The 21,825-nt window shown below is 33.3% G+C and overlaps 1 non-coding gene across 1 annotated transcript; it reads left to right on the forward strand.

The window, feature by feature from the left end:
* Positions 1–4,903: 4,903 nt before the first annotated feature.
* Positions 4,904–5,009, forward strand: LOC128292424 (small nucleolar RNA R71). Its single transcript, XR_008282409.1, has one exon. It is a non-coding gene; the product is annotated as a small nucleolar RNA R71 (small nucleolar RNA).
* The last annotated feature ends 16,816 nt before the right edge of the window (positions 5,010–21,825 follow it).

The following is a 21,825-nucleotide window of genomic DNA, read 5'->3' on the forward strand; positions in this document are numbered from 1 at the left end:
ATCACGGTTTCAAAACACGGGCGTATTGCATGCCGGTGTTATTTTGACAGTTTCGCCTACAGCCATATCGCACGGCCGTGGTCATTTATCGCATCCCGTGTTGGGGAAGAAATTTTTGCCCTGTTTTCACACGGCCGTATCGCATGGTCATGTTGCATCCCGTGGTATGTGCACAGCCTACGGTATGCCCGTGTGCCTGGCCGTGTGGTTTTGAAAAGCCTGTGTTCAATGATTTGTTTACTATGTTAGATTTTAAAAACTAAAATTTAAAGAAAGTAATATTGTTAGTGTTCGGGTTGCCTTCCGAGAAGCACTTATTTAAAGTTTAAGCTAGACTTTACCGTGTGAGTATACTTAAGGAGATTCGTGGAGTCGTAGCTCCTTCTTGTCATCTTTAAATTTCTCACCGTTGTAAGGTTTTAGGCAATGTCTGTTTACTTTGAAAGTACCTTGCGATGGGTGACTTATTTCTACGGTGTCGTATGGGAAAACTATTTTGACTATGAACGGACCTGACCATCGTGATTTAAGCTTCCCAGGGAACAATTTGAGTCTCGAGTTATATAATAGTACAAGATCTCCAACTTTAAATTGTTTATTTTGTTTTAACCGAGCATCATGGCGTCGTTTCGTTTCTTCCTTGTATAGTCTTGAATTTTCATATGTATAGGTTTGGGATCAACCTGTTTTCACCTGCAAGTTTGGGATCAAAGTTTAAAAATTTTATAGCCCAGAATGCTTTGTGTTCTAACTCAAATGGTAGATGACAACTTTTTCCGTAAACGAGTTTGTACGGTGATGTTCCTATGGGGGTTTTAAAAGCAGTTCTATAGGCCCATAGTACGTCATCTACTTTTATTGCCCAATCTTTCCTGTTTAATCCTACCGTCTTTTCTAGGATACGTTTGAGTTCTCTATTTGTCACTTCGACTTGGCTACTAGTTTGAGGGTGGTAAGAAGTAGCTGTTCGGTGGTAAACTCCATATTTCTTGAGGGTCTTTTCAAATTGAGCGTTACAGAAATGAGTCCCCCTATCGCTGATGATTAATCTAGGTGTTCCAAATCGAGAGAAAAGTTTTTTAAGGAAACATACCACTAGTCTAGCATCATTTGTAGGCAGAGCTTGGGCTTCAACCCATTTAGACATATAATCGACAGCTACTAAGATGTATTTATTTCCAAATGAACTAGGGAATGGACCCATGAAGTCGATACCCCAACATCAAATATTTCACATGAAAGCATATATGTCTGAGGCATTTCATCACGGTTAGAGATATTACTTATCATTTGGCATTTGTAACAAGAAATAACATACCTGTTGGCATCTTTGAATAAGGTAGGCCAATAAAAACCTGATTCAAGTATTTTATGTGCGGTCTTATTTCCACCGTAATGTCCTCCAGCTAGTCCTGAGTGGCAGTGTTCCAAGATTTTTAATGCTTCTGTTCTTGTAACGCATCGCCGAATAACTTGATCTGAACATATACAGAAAAGAAAAGAATCTTCCCAAAAGTAGTTTTTCACATTAATAAAGAATCGTTTCTATTGCTGATGTGTCAACCTTTTTGGGATAACGTTAGCGGCTAAAAAATTCGCGATGTCTGCAAACCAAGGTATCTCCGAAATTGGTTCTTCAAGGAACGAATCATTTATTTCCACTTCATCTAGCTCTTTAGTACTTGAATTTTCAAGCCTGGATAAATGATCAGTTGCGAGATTTTCTGCAAGTCGAATTCCTACAATAATAAAATCCATCGAATGAGTCGAGGTTTTGCATCAGTCTTAGTTAACAGGTAGCGAAGGGCAGAGTCGTCAGTATAAACGACAGCTTTAGATAATATTAGATATGACCTAAATTTATCAAATGCAAAAGCCACAGCTAACAATTCTTTCTCCATGGTCGTGTAGTTCTCCTGTACGGCTGTCAAAGTTTTCCTAGCATAATAAATAGGTTGAAAGTGCTTGTCCTATTTGTCCCAAAAGCGCACCTCTTGCAAAGTCACTCGCATCACACATTAGTTCAAAAGGTAAATTCGATCAAAAGCTATTATAATTGGAGCATTAATCAATTTATCCTTTAGAGTATTAAATGCTTATAAACATTCCTGATCAAAATTAAAGAGCATATCTTTTTCTAGTAATTTGGTCAAAGGCTTAGCTATTTTAGAAAAATTTGTAATAAATCTTCTATAAAACCCAGCATGTCCTAAAAAACTTCTAATAGCCTTAACCGAACTAGGAGGTAATTTTTCAATGATTTCGACTTTAGATTTATTAACCTTAATCCCTTTACTAGAAATTTTATGTCCTAGCACAATACCTTATTGAACCATAAAGTAACATTTTTCCCAGTTAAGTATAAGGTTCGTTTCCTCACATCTTATTAGAACTCGTTTTAAATTTTTAAGGCAAAGATGGAAAGAGTTACCGAATACTGAGAAATCATCCATAAATACCTCCATGATATCTTCTACGAGTTCGTCAAAGATAGCCATCATGCAGCGCTAGAACGTAGTAGGAGCATTACATAATCCAAAGGGCATTCTTTGATAAAAAAAATGTACCATATGGACATGTGAATGTCATTTTTTCCTGATCTTCAAGAGCTATTGGAATTTGAAAATAGCCAGATAGTCCGTCCAAGAAGCAGTAGTACATGTGCCTTGATAGTCTTTCCAACATTTGGTCAATGAATAGCAAGGGGAATTGATCTTTTCTCGTGGCATCATTTAGCTTCCTATAGTCAATGCAAACTCTCCAACCTGTAATTGTCCTAGTTGGAATTAGTTCATTCTTCTCATTGGCTACCACAGTCATGCCTCCTTTCTTCGGAACAACCTGCACTGGACTTACCCAAGAACTGTCAGAAATAGGATAAATAATTCCAGTATCTAGAAGTTTAATTACCTCGGCTTTAACAACTTCCTTCATGTTAGGGTTCAGTCGTCTTTGAGCTTGCACAACTGGTTTATATTCACCTTTTATTAAAATTTTGTGGGTTAAAAAAGAAGGGCTGATCCCTTTAATGTTAGAAATTTTCCAAGCTATGGCCTTTTTACGTTCTTTTAATAATTGGATTAATTCCCCTTTCTCCTTGGGTTGCAAGTTATACGCAATAATAACTGGTAATGTAGAATTATTTCCAAGGAATGTGTAGTCTAAGTGATTTGGTAATTGTTTGAGTTCTAGTTTGGGAGGTTCTTCAATAGAGGGTTTTTGTTTAAAATCATCATTCCCTTTAATGTCCTCATATTCTAGTTGTCTTTGGGAAGATTCATTGTCATCTATTTCCTTTCCTTGGGCATGGCACAGTTCCAACATGTCTTTATGTGTGATTTCCTGAAAAGAATCTCGAGCAGCCTGATCAATAGTGTCAATAAAATAACATGAGTCATCTTGTTCCCTAGAAAATCTCATGGCATCATAAATTTTAAAAAAAAATTCTTCGTCACCTACTTTAAGTACCATTTTACCATCACCCACATCAATAACAGCCCTAGCAGTGGCTAAAAATGGACGCCTTAAGATTAAAGACACTTTAACATCTTCATCCATATCAAGCACAACAAAGTCAACAGGGAATATAAATTTATTTACTTTTACAAGTATGTCCTCTATAATACCCTTAGGATATTTAACAGATCTATCAGCTAGTTGAATACTCATCCTAGTGGGTTTAGGTTCCCCAAGACTAAGTTGTTTAAACATTTTATATGGCATCAAATTAATGCTAGCACCTAAATCAGCTAGTACCTTATCGACATTAAAACTACCAATTAAGTAAGGTATAGTAAGACTTCTTAGATCTTTTAGTTTGGTTGGCAGTTTGTTTCAGAGTATAGCCAAACATTCCTCATTCAGTTCCACTGTAGATAAGTCTTCAAACTTCCTTTTGTTTGTTAGAAGTTCCTTTAAAAATTTTGCGTATGTAGGCATCTGCGATATAGCTTCAACAAAAGGTAAGTTAATATGTAGTTGTTTAAAGAGTTCAAGGAATTTACCAAATTGTGCATCCATGCGGTCTTTCTTCAACTTTTCTGGGTATGGAATTGGTGGTTTATATTCCTTCGGCATTGGATTGGCATTGCTTTCGAGTTTTACCTCCTCTCCTTTGCTTCTGTCAGCTTCTTGTTGTGGCTTATTTTCTGATTCAGCTAACACTTTCCCACTCCTTGCTTTTGGATCGGGTTCGGTGTTACTAGGTAGATTTCCTGGTGCTCTTTCTGAAATCATCTTAGCCAGCTGTCCAATTTGAGTTTCGAGCCCTTGGATCGATGCTTGTTGATTTTTGAATGTCTTCTCGGTATTCTGAAAATGATTCTATGACACTGAGATGAATTTGGTTAGCATCTCCTCAAGGTTCAGCTTTTTCTCCTGCTGGTATGGTGGTTGCTGAAAGCCTGAAGGGGGTGGTGGTTTCTGATTTTATTGGCCTCCCCATGAAAAATAATTTAGGTGATTCCTCCAACCTGTATTCTAAGTATTGCTATAAGGATTGTTTTGAGATCGAGGATTATTACCCATGTAATTTAATTATTCGTTCTCCATACTGTGGCCATAGGATTGATATTCTGAATTGCTTGATCCACCTCCACTGACTTCACAGTGCATTACTGGATGAACCTACGAAGAACCAAGTAAACCATCAATCTTTTTATTTAGAAGTTCTACTTGGTTTGACAGCATAGTAACCGAATCGACGTTATAAACACCTGCTGTTTTAGTTGGCTTAGTCCTCATGACTTGCCACTGATAGTTATTCAGTGATATTTCTTCAATAAATTCGTAAGCCTCTTCAGGCGTTTTGTTATTGATGGTTCCCCCGGCTACTGCATCAATCATCTGTCTTGTCGAGGGGTTCACACCATTGTAGAATGTTTGAACTTGTAACCACCAAGGCAATCCATGGTGAGGACACCTTCGCAGTAGGTCCTTGTATCTCTCCCATGCATCGTAAAGAGTTTCTAAGTCCATCTGCACAAACGAAGAGATATCATTATGTAATTTGGCCGTTTTAGCCGATGGAAAATATTTTAATAAAAATTTTTCGGTCATTTGTTCCCAAGTAGTGATTAACCCTCGTTGTAACGAGTTCAACTATTGTTTAGCCTTATTTCTTAACAAAAAGGGAAACAACCGAAGACGTATGGCATCATCAGAAATGCCATTGATTTTAAATGTATCGCAAAATTCTAGTAAATTTGCCAAGTGAGCATTGGGATCCTCGTCCTGCAAACCATCAAACTGAACAAACTATTGTATCATTTGAATTGTGTTAGGTTTTAGTTCAAAATTATTTGCAACAATAGCAAGTCTAACTATACTTGACTCAGTTCCTATTAAATTAGGTTTAGCATAATCATACATAGTGCGCGGAGTAGGATTCTGATTAACAGCAATCGTCGGGGGTAGTAGATTTTCTTGGTTTTTAGCCATCTCCTCGGTCGTGGTTGAAGTATCGTCCTCTTGCTCGTTTTCTGTGTATCTTAAGCTTTGCCTTATTTCTCTTTGGTTTCTATGAACTGTGCGATTGATCTCACTATAAAAAAGTAATGGTCCTGATGGGTTTCTTCCAGTCATAAACTATAAAAACCTGCCAAAAGAAAGAAAAAGTAAATTATTAAATAATAAAAAAATAAAATTAACTTGCAAGAAAAATAAATGGCTAAAGTAATAAAAATTGAGTTTTCCTAATATCTTAGTTCCCCGGCAACGGCGCCAAAAACTTGATCGTGATTTTGTGTGATAAGTTTTATAAATTTATAATTAATCGTTATTGAAACTAACTATTATCACTATGTAGGCAAGTGTACCTATCGAACAGTAGTATAGTTTTAGCAAGACGGGATTGTCGAACCCAAAGGAACTAAAAGTACTAGTAATGACTGTCTTTTTATTATCTAGCCTAAGAATAAGGGGGTTTGTTTTGACTAACTAATTAACTAAACTAAGAACTCACAGAAAATAGAATTGAGAGATTACTTTTAGAAAACGATTGAATTAAGACAATACCTAAAGGAGAATCCACCTAGACTTCACTTGTTATTCTGACTCCGAATCAGACGATTTATTCATTTAACTTGTTCCGTAGAAATCCCTAAGTTATGTTATTATCCCTCTTGAGATTAACAACATCTAACCCTAGGTTGAATAATTAAAATCTCTTTCTAATTAACTCCCTAGGGTTGCATTAACTCGATCTATAGATCCCCTTATTAGGTTTTACCCTAATTCAAAAAAATCTTGTCACCCTATCTCTAGGCGCGCAACCAACTCCGTTTAATTATGACAAATGTACTATTAGACAGGGTCTATTCCTCATCTGAATAAGAGCTTAACTTGAATCAATATCTTGGAATATCAAGACAAGAATTAAGAGCACATAATTAAGAACAAGCCAAATATTTATCAAACAATTTAGAAAATAATAACAAGATTCGTCTTAGGTTTCATTCCCTTTAGGTATTTAGGGGATTTAGTTTATAACTAAAAAGGAAAACATCTTAGAAGAATAGTGAATACAAAACATAAAGAAAACCCAAAACTCCTGAAGGGAAATTGAGGGGAGATTTTCAGTCATGATGATGAATCCGACTTCTGAGATGGATCAATCGGCTTCCTTCGAGTAATTCCTTCCTTCCTCCCTGGGCCTCCTCTTTTTCCTCCTCCTCTAGGGTGTATTTATAGGCTTTAGAAAGCCTAAGAACCCTCAAAAGTGGCCTTTTCCGAATTGGACTAAACTTGGGCTCGACAGGGACACACCCGTGTAACACGCCCGTGTGCGATTACTTCAGGCCATGCTCGAGCCTGTTAGAATGGCACGAGTGTGTGTTCTACCCGTGTGAGTCATGTGTCGATTTTGCCAAATTGATATAGCCGTGTGGTCTGCCCGTGTGAGGAAGTCCAGGCCGTGTTGATTTCGTACGTTGGCCCATTTTCTCTGTTTTTGGCTTTTTTCTCGTTCATTTTGCTCTGCTATGCTCGCCTAAGTATAAAACATGAAATTAAGGCATTAGGAGCATCGAATTCACAAATTCTAAGGAAAAAATCATCCATAAAATGTGTTAAGCATGGGGTAAAAATATGTATAAATCACGGTTTATTACAGAGTCATTGTCACAACGTTGGCTAATAGCTTGTGACATCCTAACATCAACTGGTTCGATGTCGTAACATGAATCATTGTCTGGCGACGTCACGACATGGGATTGGCTCATCCTGAAGTGGAGTCCAAATTTTCTAAATTTTACAATTTGGTCCTAATTTATACTCAGGTCATTAATAGAGCTTCCGTAAGCTCGATTTAGTCTCGATTTCTATTTGAATGACATCATATTATTATGATGAGATACGAGTGATTATTTCATGATTATTTTAATATTTTTAGTTTTGATTACAATAGTAACATCTTGTAGCTCGGTCCAACGATCGAATCGGGTAAATGGTGTAACACTAATAATAACATGCCTCATCATTCTTTTTAGATTGTATGAATAATATAGTATATCAAGCAACACCAAATTAACTCTTATGACTATATTTTAATTCTATTAAATAAAGAAACAAACAAATAAAATCAAATACTAAAAAGGGTTTGTCTATCCTCATCATCCATAAGTCCTAAGAGGAGTTACAACTAAATTTTAACCAAATATTTTTTTTTGGTGTAGTTTTTAAGATTGAAATTTAATAAAATTAATTTATTTCTTAATAAGATTCTAAAACCCTAAAATCCTAGACACGTGAATACAAAACCCTAAAACATATACTCTAAATATTAAATCTTAAATTTTATCCTCATTAAATCTTAACCCCAACCTTAATCTAACATTTTCTTAAAAACATAGTTCTTAAAATTCAAAATTCTAAAATATCATAAACCATAAATCTAGTTTAACATAAAAAAAGTAAAAATCTTGCATTATTATAATTATTTTTATTTTATTTTTTTAGATAATATTAATGGATAATTTATTAGCAAAATAAAACAAACAAAACATAAGGGCCCAAAACAACAGAACATGCCAAAAACTATAGAAACCCCAAACGATAACCAAAGTAGCATAAAAAATGCATAAAGGAAACCTTGAAAAGCAAAACAATTAATCATCCCAGCCTAGTTTGAAACCTATTAGATCATCTTCATTTCTATAACTCTCTTTTTGCTCTATAAACAAATCAGCTCCCCAAGCACAGGTTCCTTTTCAAATGAACTCCATTTCTGCACTCCTACACAGTTTCAAAAATAGTGACTCGCTTGTTTAGTCTAGTTCACGTTCCTAATGAGTCCTGAGGCCCCGTGACATCCTAGCAAAATTCAGAAACACATCCACTAGGTACACTGCTACTTTTTTTAAAACTTTCAGATGCAATATCATGAGCCAAATGATTAGATGATTTGGGTAGATATTTAAAATGTATTTCTTTGAAGACTCCCTTATTTTGTTGGATATCATTGATTATATTACTGATCTCAAATCTATCTACTTCATCTGATATGCATTTTTTAATAACTTCTAACGAATCCCTTTCTATCTCTACCTGCCCAACGCTACAGCTTGAGAGCATGCAAGTGTTTTTATCGCAAACGGAGATACAACTCCCCATGCAAAGTCAATTTAAACATAATAACTCCCCCTACCATTTCTGGCAACTACATCTGACCCCGACCTATACTCTTTGGGGTCAAAAGAAGCGTCAAAATTTATCCGAATAAAAAGATCTAACAATGGAACCCATTCCAAAGTGAAACAATTCCTGGTAAATACAAGATTTGCTAACCCATCTAACTCTAAAATGTATTTGTCTACAGCTTCCGTTGCCCATCGTCTGGAGTATTTAGAACCCTCGTGAAGAGCTTTGTTTCTTTCGTTCCAAGTTACCCATAGCGCACAGCATGTCTTCCTACACACATTATTCGAACCGTTCTAGAAAACCCGGGTTAACCATTCCTTAATATTGAATTGTGATTGAGATAGAATCAATAAAATATTAAGCCTATTCCACAATTCCTTTGATACAGGGCAATCTTGAAACACATGGTCAATCGTCTTTAGACCTTCTCCACATCTAGGACAAACTAACTTAACTCCAGTTCTTCTGTTGTAAAGATTGACTAAAGTAGGTAAGTAATTCCAAGAAATTTTCCATGTAATTTTCTATTTTGTAATTAAGTTTAAGTTCCAAAATTTTCTATAAAAGCCCTTCATGGAATTTTAAAGAGTTGTAAAATGGAAATCTCGATTACAATCAAGAAGTAACATATAAGCGCTCTTTACCTAGAAGACTTCTAAAGGTTCCCCTCTCTGCACGATCATATCCTCGTGTTCCAACCTAGCTAAAGGAATTCTCAATATTTTTTCAGCAACACTTCCCTCAAAGGTACTCCTTATTAGATCCACATTCTAATTCCTACAAGAATGGTCAATCAAATCGTATACCTTAAATAAGCTACTATCACTAATATTCCCATAAACATTGTAATTTGCAGCCCTAACCAACCACATGCCCTCTCAAATTGAAATTCGGTTTCCTTTTTCCACATGCCAACTAAGGTCATCTCGAAGTAAACCCTTTGCAGAGCATATACTGAGCCAGTATAAAAAGGAAGTCCCCCCTAACCTTGCCTCAAAAAAATCACAACTTGGATAGTGTTTTGCTTTTAAAACACGACTCAATAAAAAATACGGATTACTAGTAAGGTGCCAACCCTGTTTGGCTAACAAAGCAAGATTAAAAGAAGATAAACAGTGAAAACCCAAACCTTTTATTCTCTTTGAGCTCACACAGCTTCACCTATTAACACCAATGAATACCTCTTTTACCATGACTTTTTTGCCACAAAAATCATGCTATTATACTTTCCAACTCACTGCATAATGACTTAGGCAACAAAAAACAAAACATCGTATATGTTGGAATAGCTTGTAAAATTACTTTTATGAACACATCTTTACCTCTTTGCAACAAGAGCCGAGTACTCCAATTATCAATTCTCTGTTTGACCTTGTCCTTTAAAACTAAAAAAGAAATCTTCTTCCGTTAGCCCACCATAATCGAAAACCCTAAGTACATTTCTATCTTATTGGATTGACGAACCCCCAACAAACATGAAGCTCGAATCCAATCCTCTTTAGAAGCATTTGGACTGAAACACAGTGAATTTTTCATAATTAATGCACTGACCAGAGTAGACTTCATATTCCTTCAAAATTTGTTTCATAGCAATAGCCCCTCTATCCGTAGCTTCACCAAAAAGAACACAATCATCTGTAAATAAAATGTGTGTTATTTACGAACCTCTTCTACTAGCTTTTACACCCTTAATCAATCCTTAATCTAAAGACAATCTCATAAGAGTAGATAAGCCCTCACTACAAATAAAAAAAAATGAATTTAAAGGATTACCTTGTCGAAACCCCCTACTGGGCACAAACCTCTCCCCCATGATCCCATTTAATATCACCGAGTATGAGACTGATGAGATACACCTCATTATGGTTTCCAATCATCTACTAGCAAAACCCATACGTTTCATCATCTGCTTTAGAAAATTACATTCCACTCGATCATAAGCTTTACTCATGTCGAGTTTAAGTTCCATAAAATTTTTCTTCCCTACCCTCTTCTGATGAAAAGAATGTAAAATCTCATATGCCAATAAAACATTATTTGAAATTAAACGTATCGGTATTAAAGCACTATGGGCCTCATCAATACAATCCTCTAACACCCTTTGGAATCGATTGGCTACCATCTTAGCAACGACCTTATAAAGAACCTTGCATAAACTAATAGGCCTAAAATTCACTATATTCATTGGGTAGAGAATTTTAAGAATAAGCATAATATTTGTAACATTTAAAGGAACTAAAGTTTTACCTTCATTTAGTACCTTCAAAAAATAAGAGGGAATATCATTCCCAACAATATGACAACACCTCTAATAGAATAAATCCGAAAGCTCATCTTCCACAGAAGCCTTCGTAGGACTCATACCATTCAATACCTCAAATACTTCTTTGTCTGTTAATTGTGCCGTCAACATAGTATTTGCGTCTTCAGAAATGCATTTTCTTGCCCCAAACAGAATATGGTCTATATTACCAATCCCTTTTGACTAAAAAAGGGATTGAAAATAATTCTACCAATGCATTCCATCTCAATCTCCCCTCTCATTAATCGACCATCCTCTCTGGTAATCCACCAATTCTATTTGTTCTCCTTCTGTGCGAAGCAAAATTATGGAAGAAAGTCGTCTTCTTATCCCTCAATCTCAGCCAATTTGCCTTTGCCCTTTGTTCCTAGAAAATTTCATTTTCATCAATCTTCAAATTTAACTGAACTTTAGTATCAATCAACTCCACAAGATTATTGTCATCTCTTTCCCCTTCCAACAAAACTCCCAGTTTCTTTGTTAATTCATTTTTTATCCCCACTTTATTCCATCTAATTTCCATTACCTATCTTCCCAAGCCAACCCGAACCCTCTCCAACCTAGTAAGAATATCATCATCACCCCCTAAAGATTTTAAATCTCTTATTCAAAAGTTTCCTCCAACATCTACCATACCTCGAAACGAAAATGTTTTGGTTGAAGATTGTATATTTCTTGCTTTAGCTGAATAAGAAGTGGAAAGTAATCAGAGAAAGAGTGTGGAAGCTGACATACCATTGTATTAGAAAACAGAGCCATCCAACTTTTATTTGCTACCCCCTATCAATCTCTCTCTAATATTCGTTTACTAGAGATTACCCTTTTTCCCATGTAAACCACAGTCCAGAATATCCTACATCCACCAATTACAATCATTAAGAACCTCTCTAAAAGCCTCCTTTCGCCTTTCCTCCTTAGGTAGCCCATTTCTTTTCGAAAGAATATAAAATCTTATTCAAATCACCTTCCACAAACCAAGATAGATTTTGGGATTGACCTAAAGTCCTAAGTAAATTCCATATGCCATCAATACAATGCGAATTTAGAACCCCAATGAAACCTTTAAATCTCAATTTATTACCTTCCTTACCCTCATGCACTTCAATATCAATATGATATTTTGAAAAGCTCCGTAGAATGATCGTGGCATTACCTTCCAAGTAAGATTCAAAACCCGTCATGATCCATCAATTGCAACATCAATTCCATTCAAAAAATCACATCTCCTACGAAAATTCTCCATCTTTCTTGAATTTAGTTTTGTCTCCATTAATAAAGCAATTTAGGGATTATACACCTTTAGCATGTACTGAAGTCTCCAACAGCCCGTGACCTCCTCAAACCACGGATATTCCAATAGAATGTTTTCATTGTGACTGGTCAACTTGCCCTCTGGCAGTCGCTGATATAATATGATTACCTCCCAACCCCCTCTTACTCCTAATAACAAGAGATCCCAATTCCTCCCCATCAACAACTTTATCACCCTCTCTTTTAGGTCTCTTTTTCTCATCACTCCCTTCAATTATGCTCTTTTTCGAGTCATGCTCTATATCTATCTGGTCATGTATTTTTGACAATCCCTCGCCAAAATGAGATGCTGGATTCAAATCCCCTTCCAAATTTATTCCTAACATAGGATCAATACATCTACCCAAATCGCAATCACCAAAAAAGTTCCCCACTTAACTACTTCCCCATCTTCTTGAAGCCACACGCTACTCATTGCAATGGCTCTTCTAGATTAGGCTTGTAGTGACAGATCCCAATCCATCTCAGCTACTTTAAACCCTAATGCCATTTTTGCCTGACAGAAGGAATCGATGTGTCCGAGTCGTCCACAAAAAAAAAAAAGAAAAAAAAAGTGTCAATGTTTGTATTTAAAACTAACATAGGAACAAACCCCAGTCGAAAACATAAATTTCTTCTTTCTTTTTAACGGTTTTCGAACATCCACTTATATCCTTATAAACAAATAAGAACATAACCATTTTCCCATATTTATGCCATCAAACTCAAAAAAATTCCCAAGAAAACCCCCGATTTGACATGCTAAAATATCATTGTAAAAACCTGACGACACTCCATGAATTTGTACCAAGAAATACGCAAAAATTAATGGCACCTTAAGTGATGTTTCCTTCTTCTCCTACCGATGTAGCATCAAAAGATTATTGAAAGTCCATATAGAACCCTTTAGTACTCTATCTAGAACCATCTTATGAAAAAATTTGAATAAAAACCTTTTATCCCCCAGGTCTGAGATTTGGACCCCTTTTACCAGATGCCATAAATTTTCCATTGTGTTTCTCATCGCCGAGAAGTGTATAACACTTTCCATAAAAAAAATCCAACCAGACAGAGATAAATTTCCACAGGTACAAAGTCAGGATCCGCCTATGCTTACAAAATCTCATCTTCCTCATCATCTAATGATAACTCTGCGAACTCTCTTTCCATATTCAAAAGATCAATAGGAACCAAAAAAGAAGACGAAAGAAAACCCAAAAAAACTAGCTCTGTTAAAAACCACCGATGAAAGATCACTAAAAAACAAACAAAACCTAAAAAAACAAGAACATGTTAGAAAACAGTAGACAAAAGCGTGCTAGGAAAGTAGACTACTGATTGACTAATATTTTAAAATTTTTAATTTATTTAATTTATAAAAATTGATTAAGGTTAAAATATTGCTAAAGAGAATTAGTCTAGTATTAAAAAGTGAATGATATTAATTAAAAAAATTCAAAAAATACTAAGTAGCACATTTTTATTGAAGGCCTAAAAAATGACTTTTTAGGATCATCTCAATATAATTTAGATTTATAAAAATATATTTACAAAGAAATTAAAAATTTTAAATATATATTTTTTAAAATAAACCGGGCTGGACTTTATAATAAAACAAATCAAAGTACAAGCTAAACCATTGAAGACTGGCCTACGAGAGTGAAGAAAAAAACATAATTAAAAACAAGAACCAAAATAATAAAAAAAACGAAATTGAAAAAGAAAACAAATTAAAAGCCAGCCTAGACTTAACTGGCACCCATTCTTCAAAAGTAAACCCTAGAAGCTTGTGTTGGTGCCAGATTCTTAAAAGGCAAATGTTCCCAAAAAACTAATCTTTTACATTTATTTGGCTTTCCTTCTACCCAAACGTTCCCCTTTCTGCTATCAATTTGGTTCTCTTGGTCTGATGAGCAAAGATCCCACTCCGGTGTCATTCATTGTTCTTAAGTCCAGATAACCTTTTTTTCCTATTTTTAGATATTTTGTTGCAAGGTTATGAGTGAAAATGTTTGCAGATCTAGGAACATAAGCAAACTTTAGTTGTTGAAATAATGTCTTTGTCTAATGTATATCATCAATGATAGCCCAAACCTTCGATCTGTCTCTAACACTTCTTTTGTTTTTGTTTATGATGGACTTTGCACCTCTTTCTATGACCACATGTTAGAGCTCCAACTAGATGTTTAACCATACTGCTAATAGACAGGCAAGGCTTTCTGCCGTGAACAGAGAAACTACACGATCATGTAGTTTCTATTTTGTGACCAGAACCACCCCTTGGGAGTCACAAATGACTAGTCCCGAAATAAATCTATTCAAGTCTTGATGGAAAGTGGCGTCAAAGTTTACTTTAACTGACTGGGCGTTTGGAGGTACCCAGGCCTTTTCGCTCGTAGATCTGGTAACATCCCTCTGTTCTAGACCATTTATTTCTGAAATATATATTTAGATCCAATTTGTGATCTATTTTCCCGTACAAAAGACTTATTCATGCTTTCTTATACTGTTCTTCAGTGTACTGGGAAAAAACCCAGTTGAACCATTCTACATCAGGCATTTTAGGTAACGATAGTACCTACTGTAAGTTTAAGTTATTCCATATAGTTGCTGAAACTTACCAATCTCTAAACACATGATGTAGGATTTTAGGACTACTACCATATTAAGGACAGAAACCATCCCCCCCACTTGCCTATGCTACAAATTAACCATAATGGGAAGGAAGTTCCATGTTGCCTTCCACATATGAATTTTTACTTTTGTGGGAATCTCTAATTTCTATTATTTTGTATAGAGGTCTTTAAGACCATAATCTATATAATTAGAGCTAAAGGTACCTTCATGTAATAGTTTATAGGTGATTTTGACTATAACTCGCCAAATGAGTCCCCTCGCCAAACCAGGACATCCTCCTTTCTCTCTTTCAGCAAAGGAATTTGCGAGATTCCGTTCGCAAGCTCATCAGGGAAGGTACTTCTGATCAGGTCTGCTTTCCATATCATGTTGTCATTATCAATATAATCTGTTACCACATTCAAACTCCTTAAATTAATATTTTTATGGATACGATAGGATGGTGAACCTGGTAACCATGCATCCTTCATTATGGAAATATTAGCCTCGGAGCCAATTCTCCAACAAAGCCCACTCACCAGTAGACCCTTCGCTGACCACATACTTTTCCAAGTAAACGAAGGTAAATTTCCCAAATTCGCATTGAGAAAACTAGAATTCGGATAATATTTTACTTTTAAAACACAAGCTAATAACGAATTGGATGATTAATCAAATGTCAACCTTGTTTTGCGAGTAAAGTGACATCAAATTTAACTAGGCTGCAAAAACCCAAGCCTCCCAATTCCTTCGGCTCACTAAGATGCTCCCAAGAATACCAATGGATCCTACGTTTCCCTGGTCCTTTTTGCCACCAGAATTTAGCCATGATTCCTTACATCTCATTACAAAAAGGTTTTCGGAGTAAGAAATACACCATAGAATAAGTAGGAATCACCTGCAATACTAATTTAATGAATACTTCGCGTCCCCCTTGGGATAAATAGCTAATACTCCATCTTTCAATACATTTTCTAAATTTGTCTATTAAAATCTGAAATGACTCCTTCTTGCATTGCCCCACCATGTTAGGGAGGCCAAGATACCTCTTTGAATCATCAAAATGTTGTACACTTAAAAGCCCAGAAACCAATTGCTTGTCATATGTAGAAGTGTAGGTACTGAAAAAATAGTAGACTTGTTGAAATTTATGAACTGATCCGAGCACTACTCATACTCTCGCAAAATAGTTTTTAGTACGTTTGTCCCTTGAGTTGATGCCTCACCAAACAAAATGGAATCATCAGCAAAAAGCAAATATGAAATCAAAAGTCCATTCCTACTGGCTCGTGCACCCTTTAACTAGCCGTCTCGAACAACAATTCTCATTAATGAAGATAATCCTTCACTACATAGTAGAAAAAGAAATGAATTCAAAGGGTCACATTGTCGGAGACCTCTACTAGGATGAAAACATTCCCCTACTCGACCATTTAGAAGAACTGAATATGATACGGTTGAGATACATCTCATTATAAGCTTCACTCAACGATTATCAAATCCCAACTGAATCATCATACCTTTTATGAAACCTCATTCAATGCTGTCATAAATTTTACTCATATCTAGCTTTAATGCCATAAATCCTTTCTTCCCCAGTCGCTTTTGATGAAAAGTAAGTAGAATTTCGTAGACAAGTAATACATTATCAGATATTAATCTACCGGGCACAAACGCACTAAAGATTTTAAATATGAATAACTTTACACCACAAGAATAAAAAAGTTAAAAAAAATTGTTAATAAAATGTCCACAATTTGAAAAAAAAAATATCTAATCCAAATTTATTGGGCAACCATAATAAAAAATAAAATTGAAAATTTTAGGGAAAAATCTTAAAATTATACATAACTTTGGTCCAATGTACAATGTTATACATGAATTTTGATTTGATCCATTTTCACAAATCACTACAATCATTATTGAGATAACACCATTTCGTGTTTACATGTTATATATACATATAATTATACTTATATAATATTAAAATGAATTTATGTATTAATTTCTTTAAATGTGTACAATTGAATCAAATCAAAGTTTTATGTGTATATTTCAACCAAAATCAAACTTTAATGTGTATAGTTGCACAAAATCAAAGATTATGTATCAAATTGTAAATTAAATCAAATTTTATATATAATATTAATATTTATCTCCAAATTTTATGATGAAAAAAATTGAGAGAAATAAAATATTGGTAAAAAATTTAATGAGCAAAAAAAATTACAATGAAATAAAACCGAGGAAAATTAAGATTGATTGTGTGAGGAAAGTGAAAGTATTTTTATGAAAAGACTTATTGTTCTTGAAGTGTTTTTATAAGTTATTTTTACCTTGATTTTAATTTTATGGTGTCGTCTCTCTTCTTCTATGAATTTTTTTTCCACTTTATGTATGAAAATAAATTAATAAAATTATTTAGGATTTAAAATAATTTTAAATGTTTAATATTATATTTTAAATTTATCTTGAAATTTCTAATTTAATAATCTAATTATTTAGATATAAAATATATTATTTGTGAAGTTGAAATTAATTCTTATTTAATAGATGTATATTTAAATTTTTAAAAATAACAAATTTTTCCGCACACCACAACATGGATTATGAGAATATTCATGGCCAAATGGGCCTAACAAAAATAAATAAAAATGTATTTTACTTTCTAATACACATTTTCTTTCTTATCCAACTAATACAAATCTTTCTATATATAAAATAAAAATAAATATATCAAAGGATCAAAATAAACATTATACCTACACAAAAATACTCAAATGAGATAAAAAAATTACCATGAAAAAATAAATCCGAGGCTGTTTTTTAGTATTGAAGAGGTAATGTTATATAACAATTTCCAAATAAAAATGACAGAAAATCTCAATTATTCATTTACGCATACCATAATTTCATGAGAAATTCATACATACAAAATTTTAGATGTGTTGATAAAACCACCTTGATAACTACTAACAAATAAGGGTCCAAAAACAGTGAAGCGTATAGGTTAAGGAGGGATAATGAAAAGCAGATAACAAGGGATAGCTGAAGTTGAATTAGGTTATTTCAAGCTGTCAGTCTTAACTTGTAAGCAAATTTTGGCCTTCACACCCTAAACATTTCACTGCTTCTAGTTGACCATATTCAAAACTTTTTTATATTTTTATTTTTGGTGTCCTGCTTTAGCCTGTTAAATAATAAACCAATTGTATCCTTACTTGGCAAGGTAAGTTGTTCATAGATTATAGTGCCATAATTCCTTCATTACCGTAGAAAGAAAGTAAGATTTAGGATTTAGAGCCACCAGTCTGCTGCAGCAAGGAACTGTATATAGAAAGAAACAAAAAAGAATAAAACTATGATTCTGATATAAGCAACCTTAACATGATGAGATTAGGGTTACTTCAAGGTTAAAGGAAGATTACCATAATAAAGCAAGTTGTTTGCTTACATTGGCATACTGTTTACATGTGAAAGCTGCCGTTTCATCAAATTTAGCTAGATCTAAGGCTTGGTATTTCAGGTTCGTCAGAAAGATAATAATAAAAGTAAGGAAGGCATTGGCTCTCTTGCAAAAGGGATAATTGCACCTTAACTTTGATCGTTTGGGCCAATTTTTTTAACTTGAAACTTTTTTTCTCAAACTGACCCAATATTTGAAGTGGGCTTGGACTGACAAGACTGTTGGGATTGGTCCTAAAAACTTGAAGATTGTTATTATTAAACTTTGTTTCTTTTCTTTTGTAATCTTTCTTTGAGCCTTATATATTTCCATAATTGGATGCTTAAATATGTTGTAACACATAAGTATGGGGTGGTTTGGTATTGCAGAGAGACGCTATTTTACTCTTAGAAGGGTCGAGGGACGCTTGTGTTGAATCAAGAGATGATGATAAAATCATGAAGCATCCCTTGGGGCTTGCTTTGAAGAGACTGTCTACGGCTCTTACCCCAAATGATTGTTTTGATAAAGCTTTAAGGGCTATTTGTGTTGCATTCAATCATCAATGAAGGGTTGTGGCACATTTTTCATTCACCATGAGAGTGGCCGATGAAAATTCCTTGATTTTTACAAGTTACTCGCATTATGTTGACATAATGGTGCATTTCACATCCAAAATTTCATGATTTTTACGGCATACTGAAAATTACATGATTATCCAATTGAAGAAGCTAAAAGCTTCTAAATATCAAATGTTGACAATCTTTCACTTCATATTGTCGTAAATTGTTAATGTCAGAACCATCCCAAATGCAAATCTCCAACGTCCAAAGACATGTCATAATCACCTTAACAATTTTTTATTTATTTTTTATTACATCAACTATTCTTCTAGTATACTTTTTGGTCAAAAATATTTAATGGTGTTCCATTGACTTTGACCAGCCAAAAAGTATTAAAAACATTAAAAGTGGTAAAAAATATTAAAATTAAATAATTATAAAATCATAAACATTATTAAACACTAAATTTTAAATAACACGAGTAAATATATGGTTAAAGTATCATGGAGGCCTCTATATAAAAAGTTGAATTGAATTTTGTCCTGCCTATTTAAAAAATGTACAAATTAGTCCATATATGTTAAATCAAATATTAAACTAGTCTTTCTATTAAAAATTCTATCCATTTCTACAGTTAAAAACTAGTCTATGTACATCAACATGAGGTACAAGTGGCATGTGTCATGTCACATGTCTCTATTGGTTATTCCATTAGGCATGTTAGTTTTTAATAGTATAGATCAATGAAATTTTAACAAAAATAATCAATTTACTATTTGTTTTAACATATAAAGATAAATTTATCTATTTTTTAATAAAGAAATAAAATATTATCTAACAAGACTTCCATAATATTTTTACTGTAGAGAACATTAAAGTTAAACAACCTACTTAGAACCTTGAAACCATCCATTATATAAAACAGATTGAGATGACATATTCGGATTTTTTAGTGCAGGTATGATCTCTAATTTAGGGTTTAAGTCATAATTAAAATAAAATAATACAACAAAAGAACTAATTTCATATTCGTATCATGTTCTACAGCAGGTATGATCTCCAGCACAGGCAAAGATAGAAAAATATTTTAAGGTTCGAAATTAAATTTTAAATTTTAATAGTTTATATTTTATAACTTTTAAAGAATTAAATTAAAATTTTATTATTTTTAGGGCATAAAGTATAATTTTATTTTTATTAATTTAAAATTTTAAATTTTTAAAGAGCATAAATAGATAAATTTTCATTTTAAAAGGAGGGGTTCCTACCAGCATGTAGATATCTCTAATAACATCTCTATGCATCAAATGAATTCTAAACACAAAAATGGGAAAGAAAATTTCCAGATTCCCGGTCTTCAAGCTTAAATTTCTGAAAATTGAAATTATTTATGAAATTACTATCAGTAATTAAGAAAAGGAAAATCCCATTAAAATTAATTATGCATGCAAATGGGTTTTACGTTTCCAATTGAAGAGAGGTGCTCTCAGTAATTTACTTTATACTTTAAACGAATCCTAATTGTTTAATAAAAGGATGTTGAAGTGGTTGATGTGAAATAAGTGGCATTATTAAGAGATGAATTCCACCTTTTGCTCATTCATATCAATAGTGTCATCCATCAAACTTTTATTCCACCACATGAAATATATGCCCACTGTCTAATTCTTACTTTTTTGGGTATATGAATCTATTTCATATTCGGCCCAAAACCTACTCAATCCACACCCCGGTGAGGTCTCATTAAATTTTTTTTTTTAATTTAATTATTGTACAATTAAAATAAAATTAATATTTTTTATTTTAAACAATAATTTACAGAAAGCTTTTATGATTTTGTAAATAATTTTGCAATCTAATTATCGTTAACAAAATTATTGGTTATACATTAATATTTTATAATTATTAATTTTATATTGTGAAATTTGCTATCAATATTTTCTTTCTCGTAGCTAAATTAAAATATTATTTTTAAAATGCTTGCAATTCTAGAAACATGACTTGTGAATTAACTTGAAAGTGTAAAATTTATGTTACAATAATGATGACATTTGTTAATGCCACTTATGAAATTTATCCTTCTTATCCTATCTATCATCATTTACTACTTTGTAAAGAATTATTTATTATATTTTAATTAATTACTAATATGTGACTACAATCTTCTTTTAATTATTTTTCAAGAAATTTTTATTTACTTAATATTTTATTAATTTAAAAGTTTTAAATTAAATTGTGAATTAATTGGTTAGGTAACTTATACAAAAGTTATTTAACATCTGTAAATATAAATGTTTTTTATTTATTTATTAATAGCTTAGGTAACTTATACAATTATAATATGAAGTTGACCATTACATTGTTAATTGCTTAATATTATTTTTATATCATTAATGAAGTTAAAATGCTTAATATTTGTCTCTTAAAATATTATCTTCTTAAAACTCAATTTTTTTATCATTTACATTAATGAATAATATTTGATACACTATCATTGGAATTCTTAAACTCTACAAATAAGATCGGGGTTTGACAAGTGTTTTATAAGAATATATGATAGGTGCTAAAAGTAACATGTTTTAGTCTCATTAGTAATGTGTTTTTGGGTGATTATTCGATATTAATGGTGAATTTTATGCTTCTAATTCTTTAAATTCATGTTTTTATACTTAAGAGAGCATTTGACAACAAAATGAGCGAAAAATGGAATTTTGAAGTAAGGTACAAGAGCCACACGGGCTAACCCCTTCCACATGGCCTGTCCACTTTGCAATTTGTACTCTAAACTTGCAGTAAAACACGATTTTTTGGTTTTTTTTGGGCATTCTAAGACATATATGTGACAAAAATAAGAAGATACGAGTGAATCGTCATATAATACTCAAGAAAACAACTCGAAAAATACCATTGAAGCCGATTCTAAAACATATTTCTGTCAAGATTGAAGACTCCCAATTGATTTCTTAAGAGAT

The sequence above is a fragment of the Gossypium arboreum genome, chromosome 4, assembly GCF_025698485.1.
Source record: "Gossypium arboreum isolate Shixiya-1 chromosome 4, ASM2569848v2, whole genome shotgun sequence".
Classification (NCBI taxonomy): domain Eukaryota; kingdom Viridiplantae; phylum Streptophyta; class Magnoliopsida; order Malvales; family Malvaceae; genus Gossypium; species Gossypium arboreum.